The 20,323-nt window shown below is 42.1% G+C and overlaps 1 long non-coding RNA gene across 1 annotated transcript; it reads left to right on the top strand.

The window, feature by feature from the left end:
* Window positions 1-62: 62 nt before the first annotated feature.
* On the top strand, window positions 63-20,054 carry LOC145514875 (uncharacterized). Its single transcript, XR_014060522.1, has 5 exons — window positions 63-305; window positions 9,024-9,165; window positions 9,562-9,713; window positions 19,383-19,494; window positions 19,656-20,054. It is a non-coding gene; the product is annotated as an uncharacterized LOC145514875 (long non-coding RNA).
* Window positions 20,055-20,323: the final 269 nt, after the last annotated feature.

Genomic DNA, 20,323 nt, shown 5'->3' on the forward strand with positions numbered 1-20,323 from the left:
CCCTGCGAGACTTCGTACGGGAGTTCGTGAAGTGGCACGCATAACCCTGCGAGACTTCGCACGGGAGTTCGTGAAGTGGCACGCAGTAATCCTGCGGGACTTCCCAGGGTAGTTCGCGCAGCGGGTGGGAGGGGCGGGGATGAGAGCTGGGTGGAGAGTGGGGCAGCGCCTGCGCAGAACATCCAGATCGTCACCTTCCAGACCATCACCTGCCACCTCAGACCCTCCGCTTCCGCGCTGGAGCTCCCCTGGGTGGGAGTGACAAGTGTTCACACACAGAGGAGGATCTGTGTTACACAGCAGAGGTAGGCGGGTTAACATGGAATTACTCTGTGAGAGGCTGTGGTTGCCCTGGGATCAGCCACCAGCCGAGATCCCGGATACCAAAAGGTTATTGGATCTGGTTAGGGAAGGTTCCAAGTTCTAGTTGTGAAACCACAAGAGGAGCAGCTGTAGTGGCAGCAGTAGACTTCAGGGCAGCTGGCGGTTATTCCTAGAGAATATGACACTGACCTTTCATAATGAAAGAAACTAGTCTTTGCAGAATATATGAAACAACTTTGGACTTGAATCTCTTCACAGGTGGTGCAGTGATAAAGACTCTGTCTTCTGCCGATGCAGGAGACACAAGATCAATTTCTGGGTTGGGAAGATACCCCTGGAGAAGGAAATGGCAACTCACTCCAGTATTCTTGCCTGGAAAATTCCATGGACAGGGGAGCCTGGTGGGCTACAGTCCACAGTTGGCAAAGAGACCCACACGACTGAGCGGGCGCACGCACACACGCTGTTGGAATCTCCATCTAGTAGCTGATAGCAGTGAATCCGAGAGCATTCACAGGGCTCCACCCAGTGACTTGATGAAGTAGATGAGAATTAAAGGAGAGCAGAAGGCGCGCGGGGGGTGGGGGTGGGGGGCGGACACATCCAAACAGCCTTGGGAAATGTCTTAAAGTGATCAGGAGTATGTAAATTACCTTAAACCAAAAAGAATTTCAGTTTGAACCTATCTCATTTGCTCCCTTTCCAATCCTAACCTTCCCGGTCTGCTTTTTCTGCTGCTATCTTTCTGATTCGTGTTTCAACATCAATGATGCTCTCAGTCACCACAGAAATCCCTTTGACAAGTCGGAAACTTGCCAAAAATTGGTGACCAATGTCATTGTGGAGAAACATGACTCTCTGTACCAAGGCTTGGACTTTAGAAAATAAACCATGGAAGCATGAAGTCGTAGGGTTTGATTTTCTTAGCCTCCACATGCTGAGAGAAAGCATTTATTAATAATTACAAAGGAACATACCTCCCCTACCCTCTGTGATACAGACCCTGGGTTGGTAGGAGTTAATGTAGGTGCAGAGCCCATATCTCCCACTTCTTTCTTGCTCCCACAAAGTTCAGCAGTGTTTTCCACCTCATAGGAACTCAATAAGCAATTAATAGATTGAAGTGGAGAGTTACTGTTAGCAATCTCACACCAGGCACAAAATTCACAAGACTTACCATTGCTACTGCCTATAGAAATTGATCCAGCTCAGAACTATATATACATGCAATGGATTTGTAGCCTTAAACTTTCAAAAGCACTGATATTTCCAATCTGGAGAAATAAAGGTATTTTAATCCTATTGCATCTTTCAGTTTAAGATATTTTATTAGAGTGGAACAGAAATTATAACTCTTACTCAAGAGATATCTCTTCCAGCCTCATTCCATTAGTTACAACAGGGCCCAATATTAAAGACTTTACCCTTGCTGGGAGAGAAGTGATGAGTGACTGACTCTGACAATTGGCTTAGGGAACCAGACTCATTCACTGAATCAAAGAAAAAGAACATCAAGGAATAAGAGAACATCAAAGAATAATTCTCTAGGCTCATTTTTTTTAATTTCCTTGAGTCAGACCACTAGCATCTTTCTTAGAAATGAGGTAACATTCCAGAACAAAGATCTGAGAGCTCAAGTAACTTCAGTGGGTCTGCAGCATTCATTAAGCACTGAGTGCATGAGTGAGTGAAAGGCGCTCAGTCGTGTCTGACTCTTTGCGACCCCCTGGACTATACAGTCCATGGAATTCTCCAGGCCAGAATACTGAAGTGGGTAGCCTTTTCCTTCTCCAGGGGGATCTTCCCAACCCAGGGATCGAACCCAGATCTTCCGCATTGCAGGTGGATTCTTTACCATCTAAGCTACCAGGGAAGCCCCTCATTAAGCACTAGCTGTATACAAATCCTTCAATGGGATGATAGCTGCTACTGAAGAACCTACTACAGACCTGACCATGCATTCTTTGCCTGAGAACCTTATTATCTCATTGAGAAGACTTAAAACAGAGCAGAGGTTTTTTTCAAAGAAACAGCAGCATAAAAACTAGTGGAAAATAATAAAATGCTAATAAAATACCCCAGGGCCAGGAAGAGTTGATTAAAGCAACAATTAAGTCAACATAGGCAATAACAAATAATTCCTTCCATGTGTACAATACTCCACAGTTTTCTAATTATTCACACATATCACCTCTTACTTTTCAAACAATTTTATGAAATAGGTCTTATCTTCCCCGGTTTCTTGATGAGAAAACAGTCCCATAAGGATGAGGTGACATGTCCACAGCCCTGGTGAGTGGCAGAGCTGAACAGAAAATAATTTAGGGCTCTAACCTGCTGACATCTAGGCATCATTGTTTCCACTTCCCCACATAATCACTCAACACATATATCTGTGCAGAGCTTTATTTTCACAAAACATTTTCATTGGCATTTTATCATTTGGTCCTCTCAGTGCCTGATGTGAAAGGAAGGGCAAAAATTCCACAGGAGAGCAAACACGGATGCTGGTGAGCTTTTCCACATGAAGCCATCCAACCAGAGATTGTTGTTGCATCCTGACTCCCCAGCGCAGGGACCACTGATTCACACCTAGCTGTGATTTCATGGTGGGGTGAGCAAGAAAAAGGACAGGGGTAACAGGAAAAAGGTACGTGCACTTTCACTTCTTCCTGGATCTCTACCTGTCAGGTAGCAATTCAAACCATGAGACTAGAAGAGGAGAGGGGCTGATGTACACACCAGTCTGTTCTCTCAGCAGCTTCCTTGTTTTTCAGAGCATAAGAAATAGTGGTGGTTCCTCACATCCCCTGCACACCCCTTTTGGATATAGGCAATGGAGTTGGATGGTGAATTTAAATCATGTCCCCAGCTCCCAGCACTGACCTGTCTAGCCTGTCAGAGGAATTGCCACAGCCTCTCTGTTTTGCATGCACTCTGCAAAGAAGGAGAAGGAGAGAAAGATAACCCCGGGGTGAGCAAGAGAACCATTTTGGGAAATGTATTCCCGCAGCACCCGAGAAAGAGTGGGCTAATTGGCTCCAGAGGCAGCGACAGTCATGCGAGCAGGTAGGATCATGCCTTCCTTTATTGACTGGTGCAGTCACTTGTTGAGAACCTGTGTTCATTAGCTGTGTGTAAAGTGATATTAGAGCAGAGATGCTGGGTCCTGTGCTGAATGATTGAACGCCCCACCTGGTGGGAGGTGCATTATGTAAAAGCGCCTGCAAGAGTAATCAAGTTACTTAAGTGGATGTGTTGAACGCATCTAGGAGGGTGATGCTGTGAGAATGCAAGATCAGGGCATTGAAATGTGAAAGGCAACTCTACCTCAACTGAAATAAGCCCTCAGCCCTTTCATACCCATTCTCCATTGCCCTCTGGAGTTATTGTGCAGAACTAAAGGGTCTTCCCCATACCCTTTGCTCACTCTTCACATTTCTAAGCAAAAAAGTGGGTAAGTGAGCTACCAGAACCTGTTTGTTTAGCAGGTCCAGGAGGAAAGCAGAGAGGCCAGCTCTTTCCTCAAATCTTCCTTTAGTCCTTTTTGTGACATAAGGAAGCTCACTGGCTACTCCCTAGGCTTTTAAAGATACCAATAAATTTTTAAAAGCTATTAGAACAATGGTGTCTCCCAGGTGTTTGCTGGTTCAAGCCAAAAGTAACAAACAGCTCACTGTATTTGTCCCCACCCACCCTCACTTTTGGAGGAATAGAAAGGAGAGTCGGAATAGCATCAGCCTTGTGCTGAGATCAAACAAGCTCACCAACCCTCAAAACATGATGTGTCAAACGGCGGCATCTCCACTGTTGCTCCACAAAGTGTTGGTCATTAGTCCCCTTCTTTTCTCTCTAATTCACTGCCCTCTGAAACCCCCTCCTCTCCTCTTAACCGCAGCGTCTCAGAGAGACAGTGACATTACCCAAAAGCTTTTCTCTGACTCTACCCCCACCCACTCTGCAGGACCTGCAGCCTCCCAAATCATCCCAAGGATCCCCAAGAGTACTTCCTAGGTGCTGCTTCAAAACCAGAGTTATGGGCTACCAATGTCCCCTAGACCTACCACATTTACAGAGTTGTAGGAAGTATCTCCCATCAGAGCTAGCACCAAAAGTAGCACCTATGTGCCTCCGGAAGTCTAGAACTCTGGATCCCTTGTGCAAGTGGTCTGTGGCTGGATGTCCAATCCCCATCCCAGTTTTCCAAACATGGCACATGCTAGAGGGAACAGAGCTTCAGTTCACACCAGGACCTAGCTCACTTTTAATGGCTCTAAACCATGTATACTTCCCAGGTGGTTCAGTGATAAAGAATCCGCCTGCCAATCCAGGAGACACAGAAAACACGTGTTTGATCCCTGGGTAGGGAAGATCCCCTGGAGGAAGAAATGGCAACCAACTCCAGTATTTTTGCCTGGAGAATCCTATGGACAGAGAAGTCTAGTGGGCTACAGTCCATAGGGTCATAAAGAGTCAGACACAACTGAGCAACTTAACTTGCTTGCATCAGGCTTCCATCTCTCTCTCAGCTCAAACCGTGTACACAATGCAACCCAAATTCTTCACTCTGGCATTCAAAGCCCCAGTCACTCCACTTCCACTGCAGTTCCTCTTCCTGCAAATCAATCCTTACATCCAACTCATCACCCACCTCCCAGACTATACACCTTTCACTAAACACATTTTGAATGCTTTCTGCCACATGCCTTTATCCTAGGTTCCCTGCAGTTGGTGTCCCTCCCCTCTACCCTACTCATAGGCCTTTCAAAATCCAGCCTATCAGATAGCAAGACCCACCTCAGGCTTTCCTCCTTCCTGTCATTGCAAACCAGCTTATATCACAGTCAGTGGTATGGGTCCCTTCCTAAAGCATACTCCCTGGGGAACAAGGACCACATCTTGTTTATCTAAATCCCTACTGTCAATAGGGCTTCCCTGGTGGCTCAGATGGTAGAGTCCACCTTCAATGCAGGAGACTCCAGTTCAATCTCTGGGTCGGGAAGATCTCCTGGAGAAGGAAATGGCAACCCACTCTAATAGTCTCGCCTGGAAAATCCCATGGACAGAGGAGCCTGGTGGGCTACAGTCCATGGGGTCACAAAGAGTCGGACATGACTGAACGACTAACACTACTGTCAATAACAGATTGCTTTGCACGTAGTATTGTGTGTATGTGCTTAGTTGCTCAGTTGTGTCTGACTGTTTGTGACTCTTTGGACTATAGCCCACCAGGCTCCTCTTTGTGCATGAGAATTTCCCAGGCAAGAATACTAGAGTAGGTTGCTTTTTTCCTTCTCCAGGGGATCTTCCTGACCCAGGGATCAAACCCACCTCTCCTGTATCTCCTGTATTGCAGATAGATTCTTTACCCTCTTAGCCATCTAGGAAGCCTGCTTTGCACATAGTGGGTGCTCACTAAGTGGTTATTGGATTGAAGAGGCTATGCTATGAATCATTGCCTAACTATAAAAGCATTTATCCATGTGTTTCTTTTACCTGAAGGTACTCCAGAGGAATAGGACCCAGAACTGACAAAAGTTAGATAGGTAAGGTTAGGATTGGAAAATGCCTAAAGCATGGTCCACAAGACACCCATGTGTAAGGTCCTTACCACCAGTGGGAAACAAAGAAAATGGAGTAAGTGGAGAAACAAGGTGGGAGAAAGGAGACAGTCAAAACAAAGAAGCAGGGACGTCCCTGGTGGTCCACTGGTTAACACTCCATGTTTCCAATGCAGGGGGCCTGGGTTTAATCCTTGGTCAGGGAGCTAGATCCCATATGCTGCAACTAAGACCCAGTGTAGGCTAAAGAAAAAAAACAAGAGCCATCACTGACAATTCATGCTAGTTGATACCCTTCAACCTTTTACTTCAAAAATAAAAAGTTTTGTGAGAAGTTGGAATCATCAAATATTAGATTACATGGCCTAATCCCTTCATTTTGTAGAATCAGCAGTGGAGGCTCAGAGAGGTAAAATGACTTCCCCAAGGTCACACAGCCAATTAGCAACAATGTCAGAACTAAAACCAAGGTCTCCTGAGTACACATGTGTATTTTTTTTTTACTAATATTGTAGTCTTTTCTTCCCATTTATTTATCATTCATTTTCATAAGACAAATGAGAATGAAATGAAAGGATGAGGAGGCAGAGAAAGGGGAACTGAAAAGCAATATTCATTCATAAATCTTGGTAATATTTCCAATGAATCCCCCAGCACAAGCCATAAAAGGCTTTTGTAAATTACCTTGTTTTCCTGAAAAGGAGACATGAAACTCACAAATGAAGACATGAAATTCATAAGTGACTATGTAACCAGATGTTGAAAGCTAAGCTCCCCCTGCTAGGTACAGGCACCTAGCCCTCCTGCTAGCTAGCATGGGTAGGCTGAGCATGTGAGTGGGAGGCCAGATTTTTGACATTATTGTCTTTGGCACTAGTCCCCAATCCTGCCAGCCTTTCCTCTCTGATTTATTAGCACAAACCCAGCACTCTAAAAATATAATTACTGCATTTACAGTGTTCTTCCTATCTATAGGCTGCAGGGGCTTAAGCAGCACATAAACTCTTCTGACATTGAATCATACCCTGAAAAACCAAAACTGTGCACTCTGCAAAGCCAGTCTGATAGCTGGATGATCCAATGGGCTGGTGGAGCTTGTTAGCAGCTGCCATGTGAATGAGAGCTGTGATCATTTTTAACATAAAGTCACAATTAATAGCAAGGAAGGCAGCCTCATAGATCTTGATCACCTTAATATGGATTATTTCCTGAGTTTTAAAAAATACCTCCAGATTCTCACCCTTGATCTAGAGAGAAACTATAGCATTTCTTTGTGACATTACTAATACAAGACAGGGTAAAGAGATGAGTTAGGCACCATGTTTCTGATGAAAAGAGTGTCTGGGAAACACAGTTAACTTGAAGCATGGGCCCCTCAAACTCAACCGTCTACCTCTCTTATATGACCTTTAATGCCTTACAGACTCCTCACAGGCCCCTCTGGGACCCTGAGAAGGCCTTGAGGTATAGTGACTTGGGTTTCCCTATCCCTGGAGGTTTACTGTGCAATCATGCAAAATTGGTTCTTTGTGTTTTGGTCATCACAGTCACAAAATGGGGATAACAGCCTTCCTGTATTAGCTTACCAGGGCCACCATGACAAAATACCCATGGACTGAGGGGTTTAAATAACAGGACTTTTTTCCCACAGTTCTGGAAGCTAGACGTTCAAGACTGAGACATCAGCAAGGTTGATTTCATGCTAAGGCCTCTCTCCTTGGCATGCATGTGGCCGATCTCTCCCTATGTTCTCACATAACCTTTTCTCTGCGCTCACACTTCTCTGGTATCTCTCTGTGCACCCAAATTTCCTTTCCTTTTAAGGAAATCTGTCAGAATGGTTTAGAGCCCACCCTAATGGCTTCATTTTAGCTTAATTACCTCTTTAAAGACCTTGTCTCCAAATGTGATTTCATTCTGAGATACTAGGGGTTAGGACTTCAACAAAAAAATTTTAGGAGTAGGAAAGGGGGACACAATTCAACCCATAACTCCCTGACAGTGACGTGATGGTAAGAAGCAAATGCAGTAGTATGTATAAGTAGCTAAAAGAGAGTCTCTACACAGTACATGTCAGCTCTTTCTATTATCATTATTGGCTCTTTTGATAATATAATTTTTTGAGTTTTAAATAAGATTCAGAACTTATAATGTGTATTCCCTGATTAGAAAGCTTGCAATGTCATTGGAGGCTTTTGGCCAGAATAACAGTCTAACAACATTAGCATCACTTAAAAACTCTTCAGAACCAGGGTTTGACCTACCTTTCCTACCTTAGTCATGCCTTCACACTTCCTGATGCTCTCGGTTACTCCAGACCTCTTTGTGTTCTTCAGATTTGCTGGCTCTATCACACATTCAGGTACCTCTTCCCTCCACTGTACACTGGATGAACCACACATCCTTCAAAACCCGTACTAAATTTTACATCTTTTGTGAAACCTTTCTCCTAATCCTAAGTCAAAGTCAGTTTCTCTTATGTTACACAAATAAATTACTTTGCCTACAGATTTATATTAGCATGTATTGCTTTATATTGTAAATATTTATCAATATGACTATCTGTGGTTTATTTACCCTTTTTCACATAGTAGGTGAAATTGTATTGAAATACAAAACAAAAATTATATTGGAATTGAATAAAATGGTATTGAAAGAACAGGGATGGAGGGAGTCAAGAAGGAATGGGAGATGAAAGAAGAGACAATCAGAGGGAGAAAAGAGAGAAAAGAAAAGAGAAAAACCAGAAGGAAAATAAAGAAAGAAAATCCAGCAAACCATACCTATGAAAAAGTTAAAGACAGCAGAGGCAAAGGAAGCCAGAGGTCAAGCCAAAAGTCTAACCTCACCACATCCCCACTGATGCAGTGTGCTAGAGAAAACCAAAATCATTAAACAGATAGAAAAGCAGATGTCACTGAAGAAGCAAATCTTCTTCAACAACATGAGTACTTAAGTAGTGACTTTTAGCTTCAAAGCTGGTGGAGGACAGAAACTGTGAGTCACCTAGTTTCCCCAGAGGATCTAACCCAATGTACACTAAATAAATATGAAGTGAAAACACACCTAACCACATCTGGTTTGGTGCTGCCAAATCAAATTGATTTTTGCACATATAAAATGTTTACTATGTCTCAGTTCATCTTTTAACAGCTCTGGTGTCAGGGAGGACCTGAGGAGACCCCCCAATAACTCCCAGGAGCAATGAGCAACCAGGTATAGGCACCCATGAGCCCCCTGAGCTTGCTGCTTCCTCGCTGCCTCTAGAGGTCACCTGTAGGTAAGTCCCTCTTGGATCCCAGCTCCATAGCCTTTGCCTTATGAGTTTTCAGAGACTTTATTTAAGCATTTCTTTTCCTGGATGGGTCTGAAACTAGTGGCAGGTCTGCCTGGTTTTGACTTAGAAATTGGACCAGGTCCATGGTCTGACTAGGTCCAACTTAAAGTAGACTGATTACATTGTAAGGAGGCCTTGGGTGAATAAAATTTTGTTTTAAGGGTGAACAAGTAGGTTAAACTGACCAAAGATAATCTTGAATTACAGTGGCCACAGTGCAAAACTTTCAACTATCTTAGATGAGCTTATCCCTTTGCAAGGTGCCCTAGGGAAAGGGGGGGTCTTAGCCAAACACTTAGCATAATGGGTAGAGAGAAAATTATTTTTCCTCCTCTACAGTTCTAGTGATCAAGATGAGACCCACTGGATGTCTCACTCACTCCAGACACTACAGACCTGGGAAAACTTGCAGTAGCTGTTGAAGGGTGAAGATTCTTAATGAAGTCAGCTCTCCCAGATCTCTTTCTGTGGTGACTGGTTAAGAGAGAAAGGTAAGGGCTTCCCTGGTGACTCAGTGGTTAAGAATACACCTGCCGATACGGGAGATGGGTTCAATCCCTGATCCAGGAAGATCCCACATTCCCCAGAGCAACTAAGCCTGTGTGCCACAACTACTGAAGCCAGAGCACCCTAGAAGCTGTGCTGCTCAACCAGAGAAGCCACCACAACGAAATTAGAGAGTAGCCCCTACTCACCACAACTAGAGAAAGCCCATGGACAGTAGCAAAGACACAGCAAAGCCATAAATAAATAAATAAATAAAATTTAAAAAGAGAGGAAGGTAAAATGTCACATTGTTCCTTTCTTTCCAAATGCAGATTGGCAGAAAAAAATTCTGGTTATTGCTCCTTCCTTTCTCTCGGGGACAACTAATATCTTCTTGTTGGTCTCATTTTGTATCCTAAGACATGGAATGTCTGGACCAGATGAACACCAGCTGTTTCGTGAAGGCTTTCCCAAGGCCTTCCTGATAGTTGTCATATCATATGAGAGGTGGTGTTGTTCTTCTTCAGTCACTCAATCGTGTCTGACTCTTTGTGACCCCATGGAGTGCAGCACACCAGTCTTCCCTGTCCTTCACCATCTCCTGGAGCTTGCTCAAACTCACATCCATCGAATCAGTGATGCCATCCAACCGTCCCATCCTCTGTTGCCCCCTTATCCTCCTGCTTTCAATCTTTTTCAGCATCACAGTCTTTTCCAATGAGTCGGCTCTTTGCATCAGGTGGCCAAAATATCGGAGCTTCAGCTTCAGCATCAGTCCTCCCAATGAACACTCAGGGTTGGTTTTCTTTAGGATTGACTGGTTTGATCTCCTTGTTGTCCAAGGGACTCTCAAGAGTCTTCCCCAACACCACAGTTCAAAGGCATGAATTCTTCAGCGACCAGCCTCCTTTATGGTCCAAATCTCACATCCACGCATGACTACTGGAAAAACCATAGCTTTGACTAGAAGGACCTTTCTTGGCAAAGTAATATCTCTGCTTTTTAACATGCTGTCTAGGTTTGTCATAGCTTTTCTTCCAAGGAGTAAGTGTCTTTTAATTTCATGGCTTCAGTCACCATCTGCAGTGATTTTGGAGACCAAGAAAATAAAGTCTGTCACTGTTTCCATTTTTTCCCCATCTATTTGCCATGAAGTGATGGGATTGGATGCCATGATCTTCGTTTTCTGAATGTTGAGTTTTAAGCCAACTTTTTCAGTCTCCTCCTTCACCTTCAGGAGGCTCTTTAGTTCCTCTTCACTTTCTGCCATTAGGGTGGTGTCATCTACATATCTGAGGTTATTGATATTTTTCCCTGCAATCTTGATTCCAGCTTGTGCTTTATCCAGCCCCGCATTTTTGGCATGATATACTCTAAATATAAGTTAAGTAAGCAGGGTGACAGTGTACAGCCTTGATGTACTCCTTCCCCAATTTGGAACCAGTCCATTGTTCCATAAGAGAAGTGAGTCATAACTATTTAAGAGGCCCCCTGACTAACCAGAGAACAAGAAGAGAAAAGGAAACTGAAGATGTTGGTCTAGAACATAAGGAAAACTTGGAAGCATGGTGTAAGTCTTAGTCCAAAAGCTCAAGGAGCCCAGTTTTCAGTTTGAGTCCAAAGGTAGGAAAAGAATGATGTTCTAGCCAAACATTCAGACAGAAGGAGTTCCCTCTTACTTAGCCTTTTCATTTTATTCAGATTTTTCAATTGATTGGATGAGACCCACCAACATTAAGCAGGGAAATATGCTTTACCCAGTCTACCAAGTCAAATGTTAATCTCATCTGGAAATAACCTCACAGATGCACACAGAAATAATGTTTAACCCATGTCTGGGCACCCTGTGTCCCAGTTAGGTTGACACATAAGTTTAATCACCTCATGTAGTGTTCCCAAAATTTATCTGACCTCAGAATGCCTCTCTAGAACAGTGTTTCTCAGGCCATGGTGTTCCATGGGTTACCTGTCTCAGAATTCCCTGAACTTCTCTCTAGAGATTCTGATTCAGAGTTGGAGTTAGACCCATGAAGCAGCATTTTCAGGACCATAACACGTGAACCCATGGCTCAATCTCAGTGCCACTAAAAGTGGGACTCCTCCTGCTGTGACACAGTAGAAAACACACTGCACCACCTGTCATGTATTCTTGCTCCTAAATGGAACCAAACCTAAACAAGTCTTAAATCTAAGTGACTATCAGTTAATAGGAAATAATGGCAAACTAATTAAAATTCACTGTTGGAATACAGTAAGCCAAATTCAAAATGTTGCATATTCCATAGGATTAATTATTTGATTTCTTCAACAAATAAGTGGTATGGGCTTCCCTGGTGGCTCAGATATTAAAGAATCTGCCTGCAACACAAGAGAACCTGGATTCAGTCCCTAGATTGGGAAGGTCCCCTGGAGGGGGGAATGGCTACCCACAAGTATTCTTGCCTGGAGAATAACATGGACAGAGGAGCCTGGTGCGCTACAGTTTCCATGGGGTCTCAAAGAGTCAGACATGACTGAGTGAGTAACACTCACTTTTTTTCTTCTTCAACAAATAAGTGGTATTTTTTAAATGGATGGGGGACTATCATATATTAAAAGAAACTTAAGAAATATAAAACTCAGTGCAATGTGTAATATGTAGAAACCATCTTTAAAAGATATTTTGGAGACAAATATGAAATAATCAGGACAATATGAATATGGATTATGCGTGCATGCTTAGTCCCTCAGTTGTGTGCCACTCTGCGACCCCATGGACTATAACTCTCCAGGTTCCTCTGTCCATGGGGTTTTTCAGGCAAAAATGCTGAAGTGGGTTGCTATTTCCTTCTCAAGGGGATCTTCCTGACTCAGGGAACAACTCAAGTTTCCTGTATCTCCTGCATTGCAGGTGAATTCTTTACCCACTGAGCCATCAGGGAAGATTCAGGTTCAAGTTCAGTCGCTCAGTCGTGTCCGACTCTTTGCGACCCCATGAAGCACAGCACGCCAGGCCTCCCTGTCCATCACCAACTCTCGGAGTTTACCCAAACCCACGTCCATCAAGTCAGTGATGCCATCCAACCATCTCATCCTCTGTCGTCCCCTTCTCCTCCTGCCCCCAATCCTTCCCAGCATTAGGGTCTTTTCCAATGAGTCAACTCTTCACATGAGGTGGCCAAAGTATTGGAGTTTCAGCTTCAACATCAGTCCTTCCAATGAACACCCAGGACTGATCTCCTTTAGGATGGACTGGTTGGATCTCCTTGCAGTCCAAGGGACTCTCAAGAGTCTTCTCCATCACCACAGTTCAAAAGCATCAATTCTTCTGTGCTCAGCTTTCTTCACCCTCCAACTCTCACATCCATACATGACCACTGGAAAAACGATAGCCTTGACTAGACAGACCTTTGTTGGCAAAGTAATGTCTCTGCTTTTAAATATGCTATCTAGGTTGGTCATAACCTTCCTTCCAAGGAGTAAGCGTCTTTTAATTCCATGGCTGCAATCACCATCAGCAGTGATTTTGGAGCCCAAAAAAATAAAGTCTGACACTGTTTCCACTGTTTCCCCATCTATTTCCCATGAAGTGATGGGACCAGATGCCATGATCTTAGTTTTCTGAACATTGAGCTTTAAGCCAACTTTTTCACTCTCCTCTTTCACTTTCATCAAGAGGCTCTTTAGTTCTTCTTCACTTTCTGCCATAATGGTGGTGTCATCTGCATATCTGAGGTTATTGATATTTCTCCCGGCAATCTTGATTCCAGCTTGTGTTTCTTCCAGCCCAATGTTTCTCATGATGTACTCTGCATATAAGTTAAATGAGCAGGGTGACAATATACAGCCTTGACGTACTCCTTTTCCTATTTGGAACCAGTCTGTTGTTCCATGTCCAGTTCTAACTGTTGCTTCCTGACCTGCATACAGGTTTCTCAAGAGACAGGTCAGATGGTCTGGTATTCCCATCTCTTTCAGAGTTTTCCACAGTTTATTGTGAACCACACAGTCAAAGGCTTTGGCATAGTCAATAAAGCAGAAATAGATGTTTTTCTGGAACTCTCTTGCTTTTTCGAAGATCCAGCAGATATTGGCAATTTGATCTCTGGTTCCTCTGCCTTTTCTAAAACCAGCTTGGACATCTGGAAGTTCACAGTTCACGTATTGCTGAAGCCTGGCTTGGAGAATTTTGAGTATTACCTTGCTAGCGTGTGAGATGAGTGCGATTGTGCAGTAGTTTGAGCATTCTTTGGCATTGCCTTTCTTTGGGACTGGAATGACCTTTTCCAGTCCTGTGGCCACTGCTGAGTTTTCCAGATTTGCTGGCATATCGAGTGCAGCACTTTCACAGCATCACCTTTGAGGATTTGAAATAGCTCAACTGGAATTCCATCACGTCCACTAGCTTTGTTCGTAGTGATGCTTTCTAAGACCCACTTGACGTTACATTCCACGATGTCTGGCTCTAGGTGAGTGATCACACCATCGTGATTATCTGGGTCGTGAAGATCTTTTTTGTACAGGTCTTCTGTGTATTCTTGCCATCTCTTCTTAATATCTTCTGCTTCTGTTAGGTCCATACCATTTCTGTCCTTTATCGAGCCCATCTTTGCATGAAATGTTCCCTTGGTATCTCTAATTTTCTTGAAGAAATCTCTAGTCTTTCCCATTCTGTTGTTTTCCTCTATTTCTTTGCATTGATCACTGAGGAAAGCTTTCTTATCTCTCCTTGCTATTCTTTGGAACTGTGCATTCAGATGGGAATATCTTTCCTTTTCTCCTTTGCTTTTCACTTCTCTTCTTTTCCCAGCTATTTGTAAGGCCACCTCAGACAGCCATTTTGCTTTTTTGTATTTCTTTTCCAAGGGGATGGTCTTGATCCCTGTCTCCTGTACAATGTCACGAACCTCTGTCCATAGTTCATCAGGCACTCTGTCTATCAGATCTAGTCCCTTAAATCTATTTGTCACTTCCACTGTATAATCATAAGGGATTTGATTTAGGTCATACCTGAATGGTCTAGTGGTTTTCCCTACTTTCTTCAATTTAAGTCTGAATTTGTCGTACTAGCTAATATGAGGGAATTATTGTTAATTTTATTATATGAGATAATGGTATTGTGAGTGTGTACAAAGAAGTGTCTTCTGGGAGAGATGCATATTGAAGTACATGCAGATGATATATATATACCATTATATGATAACTGAGATTTTCCTTAATTACTCCATTTAAAACGGAGAAGGCAATGGCACCCCACTCCAGTACTCTTGCCTGGAAAATCCCATGGACGGAGGAGCCTGGTAGGCTACAGTCCATGGGGTCGCTAAGAGTCGGACACAACTGAGCGACTTGACTTTCACTTTTCCTTTTCATGCACTGGAGAAGGAAATGGCAACCCACTCCAGTATTCTTGCCTGGAGAATCCTAGGGATGGCGGAGCCTGGTGGGCTGCTGTCTATGGGATCGCATAGAGTCGGACACGACTGAAGCGACTTAGCAGCAGCAGCACTCCATTTAAAAAGTTATAAAGATGAAATGTTTGCAAATATTGATAATAGTTGAAAGTGGGTGATGAGGACATAATTTTAAATATAATTTTCTCGACTGTTTATTATATTTACATTGTTCCATGATAAAAAAATATTTAAGAAAAGATAAAAGGAAAAAGCCCCTCTGGATGATTCTTATGCATTCTGAAGCTTTGCTCTCAGTGGTGCTAGAACAAGTGGGTAATAAAGAACCAGAAATCAACTCACTATTTCAGAAGTCTTCTAACAGTCAGATATATCTTACTCTGAGCGTGTTTAGGAGAAGGTCAGGGATAAAGGAAGCTGCAGAAGGCCTTTCTGCATTGTTTGGGGGGACTGGACAATGATCCACGTAGCCAGCAGCTTGTGCAATCCAATGCCTTTCCTTCACCATTCCTGGCCACCTGCCCTCCAGGGAACATGAAGTTTACCAAGTTCCAGCCACCTATCCTCATTCAGCAGTCACAGCTCCCATGTTATAACATGTCTGATCTCCAACTCTGAGGATGGTGAGGGCCCATAGAGTTTTTGGTGAGACTTACCACCTGCTTTGAACTTAAAGTGGCTTGTCCCAGACAAAGGCAGTGGATCACTCATGTGAGAGCCTCTCCAGCCAGTTATTTGAAATATTTGACAGGCCTTGCAAATAGTCACTTGCTCAGGGCAAGAAACTATTTATTAGGGGCACATAGAAAAGGATATTAATTTCACTTACTGTACTACATATATTTGTCCCTGGAGGGCAAGGAGAGATCTAGTTTTTAAAAAAGAAAAAGCTACTGTGGGCTAAGAGGAATCTATAAATTTTTAAGCATGGTGGTTTAGGAATATGTTCAATTTGAATTTTACAAATTCATGTGCTAATTGTCTAGCTCCACTATATCCTAATAGAGAACCAGCTGAAACTACGAGAGATACCAAATAATGAAGAAAAACGAGACATGTCCATTCGTCACAGCTGAAGCTGGAGACAGGCTAATGAAGTTGGCTTGCAAAGTGTCAGTTATACTTTGCTCTTAAGGTTATCTGGAACATTTTATTTTCCTTCATTTTTTTGCCCTTTAAAGGTTTTCTAGCACCTTGGCCTGTAAAAATCACCTTCGCAAATAGTGGCATGATTGAACACAGAAGTGAGCTCCCTGTCTCAATTCAGAATCACACACAGTTATTCAGTGACTTTTCCAATCAGCCACGTTTATGATGGCTGCATGGCAAGGGTGCCATCTCAGTTATTTTTCTTCTGCAAATTAATGGTGTTGCATGTCTCTATTAAAATAAGTGTGTTTGACTTTTCTATTAAGGTATATTACTCTAAATGGGTTGTCAGTCAGATTGTCCTCATTAGGCATTCAAAACTCCAAGTTCATCAGGGAATAGGTTTAGATTGGCAAATGATGTTACAAAGCTGCCAACCGTTAGTCATAAGAAAAACTGGTTCTATGATGTCTCAGGAATCCATCTCTTCCTTTCTTCCCCCATAAATCTTACTTAAATTCAGACCCTCCCTACCTCTGGCACACAAAGAAGCCTTCTCTCCTCCATCTCCACCCACTTCACACACACACACACACACAGCTTTGCTCTTCACTTTGACATTTAAACCAAACCGTCTTCTTCCCTGGTGGTTCAATGGTAAAGAATTTGCCTGCCAATGCAGTAGACATGGGCTCAATCCCTGGGTCAGGAAGATCCCCTGGAGAAGGAAATGGCAACCCACTCCAGTATTCTTGCCAGGGAAATCCCTTGGAAAGAGGAGACTGGCAGGCTACTGTCCATGGGGTCACAAAAGAGTCAGACACGACTTGGTGATTAAACAACAAACAACCATCTTTCTTCTGGCTTTATCTCTACTCTCATCTTCCCATCAAGGCCCCCACTACATCACTAAATTGATGTCCCAAACACATCCCACAGTTACCATGTCCTGAATAGATTTAGTATGTATCTCTTGCCGCTCTTTTCTGCCTGAATTTGTATGTATCCCTTGCCACTCCTTCCTGCCTGAATGTCCGTAACCCACTTCTAGGTGAACTTTTCATGTTTTCTAAATAGCTAATCTCTTCCTTCATTCATTTAACTCTGCTTACGCCATTCTTACAGCACACCAATAGCCTATAAATTTTATAACTATTCAGGTACATACCTTCTCCTCCACCAGAACATGAGCTGTGGGAGACAGAGTCCTGGCATATTCATCTTTGCTTCTCAGGCAACACCTACCTGGCACATGGCAAATGTCCCAAATGTTTCAGGGTTACAATGAAATGCTAGGCAGCCATTCAAAATAATACATGAAACTATAAACAAGATATAACATTAAGTAAAAAGCAAAGGCAGGAAAGTGTTTATACTATGTTGCCATTTATGTAAAATAAAATAAAATATGGATAGAGATATATAGAGATATAAATAGATTGATCTCTGATATCTCTCTCAAAAGAAATACTTACATACGTGGACCAAAACAAAAGCAAAAACAGAAAGCCTCTGATAACAGTGGTTGTCACTGAGGAGGGAACAGATGCACAGGGTCAGTGGTGGGACAGAGTCTTATTTTCTCTGTATACCATTTCATAGTGTTTGAATTTTATTACCATTGCGTGTATTACCTTGTACAAAAATTATCCACATTACCTATGCAAAGATAACAATTCAATTCAATTCAATTGAAAGTAATAAATGTTTGACTTTAATTGAAACTGAACTGAACAACCCTGAAATTAATAATAGAACTAGCTGGAGTAGTCAAATTATCCATTCCCAAGGAGTTCAGCATTCATAAAGAGAATTTTATTCCTCTAATTATATGGTGATCCAATGCCAAGTTGAATTCATTACTTTTAATAATAGTAATAATAATGAATATGCTTATAAAATTAATAGATCAGATATAATTTTTCATGTTGAGAAATTTTATCCAAGTGTATAAATTCTATCAGTTCACTAACAATGTGAGCTCTCAGCTTTTTATCCAGGATTATTATTGAAAAGTATTGCCAAATAGCATAAGCTGAAACATTCCAATAAATATATTATTAAATCTTACAATTGCATAAGTTATATCAGTAAGTACTTGCTGGAAATGTGTGCATAGATGGAATAAAAACTGGCCTGTTCAAGATATGATATTGCCTGAGAAAGGCCTTTCAGTGAAGAACTAGAACATGGTATTTATAGCTAAGAGGTTCCCAGACTGAGCTGTGTGGCCAGGTTTGCACAAGTCTGTGGAAAATGTCATCCCTCTTCCAATTTCCACCATACAAGGAAAGCACTCACTCTGTTATACTAACTCAAGACACCATGGCTCCCTCTTTAGCTACTTCTGTATCTTTCCTTCTTCATGATCTGTTAGCAAATACATGAACATTCAAAGAACATTTAAAAAATTTAAAGAAACCCTTCCACAGCATACATGGACTGCCTTCTTCACCCTTTCTGGTGAAAAGACCCTGCTCTGGACCCCACAGTTACATTGCTTTCATCATTATCTTAGCCTCTGGAGCTACAAATGCTACATGTGGCTGTTAAATTATCTTGCCATCTCTAAGATCCCTTTTTAAAGAGTAACCTATGATGTATGAGCAGCACTGAAACCCCACTCCTGGAGGCACTCAGTGAAATGTTAGGGGCAGAATGGAGACCCATGCTGCAGCAGCAGATCCTGGGGGATGCTAATGAGGGGCAGGGCGCTGCTTTTATTAATATATTAGCCCTGCAAGGCACTGTGCCACTTTTAATAAGCAACCAATCTGCAAGACTTCTCAGCTATGAAACATCTGGAAACTAAGGAAAAAATAACCATCTATACTGTAACACCTCATTTCCAGCAATGCCTAAAAAACACTTTCCATAACAACAAATTCTCAGGCACTGCTAATCACTATACTAATCTTAATATTATTGCTAATATAGACGTGACTGTTACTCTACAACCAGTATGTTTATCATAGTGTATATATAGCACTCATGCTAATGATTATAAACTGTAATAAATATTTTGTTCACCACTGGAACCCCAGGGACTAGCCTAGGATATGGCAGGTGCCCAATACTGGTTGAATCTGAGTATTACATACAATATGATACATAACATACTGTCTTATTTCCAAGAATAAAGATGCAATTTCTTGAAAATGATTTCTGACTCTCATATGTTTTTATCTGCAGATACCGTCATTTACTTGAAAATCACAAAGACAGGAGACAGCAAAAATTCAGAGATGGATACACCAGAGAAAAGACTAAGGAGAAGAAGAGAGCCTTTGAGCATCTGTACAAGGTCAGTGACAAGTCACCCTGTCCCTCCTTCCTGCAGTCAGTCCTCCCTGCTAAAGCATGAAGAGCAATCTTTGCCTTTAGACAAAAAAAAAATTTTCATATTCAAGCCTCTGACCCTTAATAAGTGCCCATTTCTTCTCTTTGTCCTCTGGTCCATGACAGACTCTGAATTGCTTATGGAAAGTACTTGGAACCACTTTCCCCAGAATCTGGAAAAAATATCAGCAATGCCCTTTAAGTTCCAGGTTCCAGTCATATACTGCTGGTTGGCAAGAATATTGGTACAAGTGTTTTGAAGAGCAGTTTGGCAATATGCTAGCAAGAGCTCTAGAACTGTCCATTTCATTTGGTCCAATAAATCACTTTCTGGAAAGCTAACCTAATGAAGTCATCCCAAATACATAAAAGGCTTTCTAGTTAAATGTATTCAGAGCCACATCTGTAACAATGAAAATCTGGATGCAACCTGACTTACTAACCAATGACAGAATGTTTTAATCCATTCACATGTTGAAACACTATACAGCCATTAAAGATTATTTATGAAAAGCATGTAACAAAGAGGAATTGTTATGTTTTCATTATAAGTGAGAAAGTATGTGTATATAGGATGATCTTATTTTAACTTATTAAAATATATGCATAAAAATAAGGGGCTCAATTTCACTAAATGAAGTGCAAATAAAAATTACAATGAGATACTATTTCACAACATGACATCAACAGAATTTAAAGTCTGACAACAGAAGTGTTGATGAGGCTGTGGAAATATAAAACTCTTGGGCTGGGATACCAAAACTTTTTTTACTGAATATATAAACTTTTTTATG

The sequence above is a fragment of the Giraffa tippelskirchi genome, chromosome 7 (genome assembly GCF_054371585.1).
Source record: "Giraffa tippelskirchi isolate mGirTip1 chromosome 7, T2T-mGirTip1v1.2.pri, whole genome shotgun sequence".
Lineage (NCBI taxonomy): Eukaryota > Metazoa > Chordata > Mammalia > Artiodactyla > Giraffidae > Giraffa > Giraffa tippelskirchi.